The 4,569-nt window shown below is 52.0% G+C and overlaps 1 protein-coding gene across 2 annotated transcripts in view; it reads right to left on the bottom strand.

The window, feature by feature from the left end:
- Window positions 1–4,520, bottom strand: part of ALPL (alkaline phosphatase, liver/bone/kidney) — a 63,967-nt gene extending 59,447 nt beyond the window's left edge. Inside the window, exon 1 of one of the 2 annotated variants that reach the window (XM_010829985.1) lies at window positions 4,402–4,520. The gene's annotated coding sequence lies outside the window, so the exon portion shown is untranslated. Of the gene's footprint in view, window positions 1–3,651; window positions 3,672–4,401 lie in introns of those variants that run through there. The other variant, XM_010829988.1, reaches the window with a different exon arrangement.
- Window positions 4,521–4,569: the final 49 nt, after the last annotated feature.

Below are 4,569 nucleotides of genomic sequence, written 5' to 3'. Positions count from 1 at the left end.
TTTTTTTTTTTAACATTTCAATAATTTTATATTCCAAATATGTCATTATTTTTTGAAGAGTCTTTATGTTGAAATTCCTCATATTTAATCCATTATTAAAATGTAAAACTATATTAACAAAATTTGTTTAAAATTTTATGTATTTGAAGACTCTAAGATCTCCTTATTTTTGTCCCTCAGACCAGAGACATTTTTAGTGGTAATATTTTTTAGTATCTTTTCTGTATCACCTACTATCTACCCATCAAACATGTTCGTTGCTTCCTCTAAACTGTCTCCCTGCCCCTCATTTTACCAGCAATTCTTTCTTTTAAAAAATAGATATATATTGAAGATATGCCATGGAAATGATACACACCAAAATCAAGACAGTGGATACTTTTCAGAAAGGTCATGGGAGACCCTGGGCAAGCCCTTATTCTCTCTGGACGTCAGTCTCCCTGGTCTGCAAAGTAGCCAGTTGACAGAAGCAGCCTTTAAATGCCTTCCAACTCTGAAATTCTAGGCATCTATGAGGTCTCTTCTGCAGCCAGTACTTTGTGGCCTCAGATGAACATAAAATAGTAATAATAATAATAATGGGGAGGACAAGTCCACGGTAGCCGGGAAGGAACACTACAATTTTTAGTGAAACTTGACTCTTAGTTACTGGAATTCAGAAAGAACGATGTAAATACCCAGGCAGTTTAACCACCATCCAACAGTTAAACAAAAACACATCTGGTTTGACTTCATTTTCCTCAACTCCTCCCCAGCTCCTGCACCCCCACCCTCGTCTCAATTTTACCCCTTAATTTGAGAAGTCAAATTAAATGCAAACAATTGATTTCATGCCACAGCGAGGCTGAGAATTCCAGCATGGAAAACTTTAAGCATGATGTTTTTCTGGGAGCAATTAGGAAATGTTGGGGGATGGCATGAGGGGGTGGAAAAATAGGAAGACTATTCTTGAATGTTCTTTGGACACCGAGCATCAGAGAAGAGTTGCTGGATGCCCACTAGGAACCCAGCACTTAGAGAGGTCAAGTGAGTTGCCTCAGGTCACACAGCTAGGATTGGAACCCAAGGTGCTGATCCTAAAGCCATTCTTGTGCCTCCTGTCGAGGCCTGTGTAACCTACACAGGGCCTTCCCTCTGGCCCTCATGAATCACCTGGTAGCGGCCAGAAATGTCTCACAGAGAATATTAACTCCTCAACAACAACCCCGAACAGTGGTCATTTCCAACTGAGCCATTCAATGGTGAAAAACCATTATAATCTTGCCAACCCTTCACAACTCTGCAAACTATATATTATTAACCCATATGACAGATGATTTCCTCACCTAAGGCTCAAAGAGGGAAAGAAACTTGTCTAGAGTCATACAGCAGTGCTGGGAATGAACCTCCAATCTACTGCCCACAGCTGCCCTCTAAAAGCAATCCTGTGGACTGTAGCCTGCCAGGCTTCTCTATCCATGGGATTCTCCAGGCAAGAATACTGGAGTGGGTTGCCATGCCCTCCTCCAGGGGATCTTCCTGGCCCAGGGATGGAGCCCACGTCTCTGATGTCTCCTGCATTGGCAGGCGGGTTCTTTACCACTAGCGCCACCTGGGAAGCCCTCAAAAAACTAAGGACATCTCTAAAAAAAAAAAAACCAAAAATACACACTGTTCAGCCTAGCTCCAGCCTGCGGAGGACGAGGACCACGACGTAGCACTGGAAAGCTGAGTTTGCATTCCTGTGGCCACACGGAGATTTTGAGAGCTGGTCCTCAGCCCAGCTTGCTCACTCTCCCCGTAATGTTCTCTTCAAGCTCTGAGTTTTGTATTAATAACTCCAGCTGGACCTATTCAAAGTGAGCACTCTGAGCTGTGCCACTGGATCCTACCCCTGGATTAGGAGGCCTCATCCCCAAAGACGTATACAATACCAAGATCACTGGAGCTGGTCCCCAGGGCTCCAGCCCCAGCTCCCCAGGTAGCATCTCTTGTTCTTGAACAAGTCACCTCCCTTCTGCAGGACGGGTTTCTTCATCTATAGGACTGCATCCAGTTTGCAGGGTTGGTCGGGTATGTAACAACAGGTAGGGCTTGAGTATGGTTTCACCTCATTTCAAAGCTGGGACACATCCAGGCGGAAGGGACTGTGGCGGTTAACAGTCCCAGGCCTGTTCCAAGCACGGAGCTCCAGGCTCCTGGCCAAGGCTGAGTCTAGGATGACAGGAGGTGGCATCTGACTGTGAGCAAGGCAGACACCGTGCCACTCGACAACACAACCCATCGGGGAATGGGCAGGGGCTAGGTGGTGGGTGACAGGTTTCCAGGGTTCGGGGCAAGACAAAACCCTACACCCCACCTCAAGTTTGCATTTTCCATTGAGATTAGAGCTGATGAGAGCCAAAATTTTCTTAAGCACACAGGCATCAGCTCAACACTTTGCATACGTTAATCATACTATTTACTAATCCCAGCTAAAAGGAGGAGACTGGGGCAGGACAGGCAACAGAATTTGTCCCAGGTCACACAGCTAGGTTGCCTTTTTCTATTAGTGAAAACGAAAGGTTGGCTGATCCCTTTTACCCATGTTACTGCCTGTTAATCTCCTTGCTTGTGAATTGCTTGATTCCTTTTCTAAAGTGTCAGTTGCAGAGCCTGAAAAAGTTCTGTTATACAAGTGTGCAGATGTCTGTGTAATTTATCGCTGCATTCCCAGCACCTAGAACAGGGTTTGGGGCATTAATAAATGTTTGTTGAATGGAGACGGCGTTCTGTTTCTGCCCTCAGTTCATTTTTATTGCTCACAAAAGTCTTATGAGAGAGGTACACTCCCTTATCTTACAGGTGGGGTCACAGATACAGACAGGGGCCATCACTGAAGCCTCTATCTCACTCCAGGGGCTGGGAAGTTGGGAAGCCTCGTCCAAGAACCTTTTCTGCTTATGGAGTTCAGATGTATGAAGTTCAGGAAGAGAAAAGGAGACACAGAGACAAGAGTGGAGGGGAGAGGACAGACAAGAGTGGGAGATGAGGGGAGACAAGAGTGGGCAGGGAGTAGAGAGTAGGGTGGGGAAGACACCCTGGGGAGGTCTAAAGATTGGAAGACAGGTCTAGGGCGTGGGGGGAGGCAAGACTGAACATCAGAAGAGTCAGAAGGAGGAACCAAGATCAGCCCCTCATCTCTTGGGTTTGTGTAGAAGTAGCAGAGGGATAAGGTTGTAGGTTTAGAGTCTGGCTTCAAATCCTGGCCTCAGACTTGCTTAACTTCTTCAGGCCTCAGTTTCCCTGTTTGTAAAGGAGATGATGCATGTCAAGTGTTGGAGCCTGGCACGCAGTAGGTGTTCAACAAACGGTTGCTGTCAACTTTGCAGGTGTGGGAGCCCACCCCCTGCCTACCAGGGAAGCCGCGCCCACCTGGAAGTCTTTTCCTTTCCGACAGCCCAGAGGTCCTTTCTGGCCTGAGAACGGCCCAGTCTTGAGATCTCCTCCTCCACCCACAAGCCGCTGTAAAGACCCCTCCCCCAGCCCCATTTTGCATTGAAAAAGGGTCTGAAGAGACAATGCGGGGGAAGGCTGGAGCTCCGCTCAGCTACCCGCCCCACCATTGTGACCAGGCTTTTAACCTTTTCTTAATCAAGAATTGCAGGAACCCACCCCGGGCCAGCCGCTCACCTGCCTACGCCCAGAGATGGATCGCAGCAAACTCCCTCAGCTTCGGGGGCTTCCAGAGCTCGGCCCCAAGGCCGCTGCGCCCCCGGCCCCACGGCTACAACTTCCAGACTCCAACACGCCGGATGCCCGTCCCCCCGCCCCCACCCCGCCCCCTCCCCGCCCCCCTGCGACTCCCGGACCCAAGTGCCTTCCTCTCTGTACTGTTTCCAGCTCCGGCCCAAACTACTTTTGGAGCCCACCCAGGCAGACCAGCCCCCTCCCCTGGCGGCTGTGCCAAGATCTCGAGACGGCTAGATGGCTGGCACTTCTGCGGTGGGCAACCCGAGTCTCTTGATCGCGGACCAAGGGGGCGCCGCAGAAGCTGCTCAGCCACTGGGCACCGGGAGGCGGTGCCGAGACCGAAGATGGGGGTCTCAGGCAGCGGCAGGGAGACCGCAGGGCTGCAGCGGCCGACTCGAGCGCAGTCAGCCCGCCTCGCCGGCTCCGCTGGGGCCACGTCCACTTTCTGCGCCCGCCCAGTGCGCCCGCCGGGAGCCGCGGATGCGCGCGAGCGCGGGAGCAGGACAGGTGGCTGGAGGTTCCGAATGGGCTGCCTTGGGCGGTGTTGAGGGGCGCGCGGAGGTCCCGGCCCGGCCCCTGATGTCCAGCCTCGCCGCCCTCTCCCGGCGAGGGGAGAATGAGGAAAGGGGGCCTGGGACGCTCCACATCCCGGGGGTCCTGGAGAGCCAGGAACCAGCGTCGAGTCTTTACCTGCGCAGAGTTCGTGGGCGAAGGTCTGTCCCGGCGCAAGGGACGCGGGGTCGGTGCTCTGGGAGCGCGGACGCGGAGGGGCGGGAGCGCGACGCTGCCCCGGCCAAGTCCCCCGCGGGCTTATAAAGGCGATCGCGGGGCTCGCGCGCGGCCGGGGCAGCCCTCCCC

This window comes from Bison bison, unplaced genomic scaffold (genome assembly GCF_000754665.1).
Source record: "Bison bison bison isolate TAMUID 2011002044 unplaced genomic scaffold, Bison_UMD1.0 scf7180017864516, whole genome shotgun sequence".
NCBI classification, from domain to species: Eukaryota; Metazoa; Chordata; class Mammalia; order Artiodactyla; family Bovidae; genus Bison; species Bison bison.
This window is presented reverse-complemented; position numbering and strand designations above follow the sequence as displayed.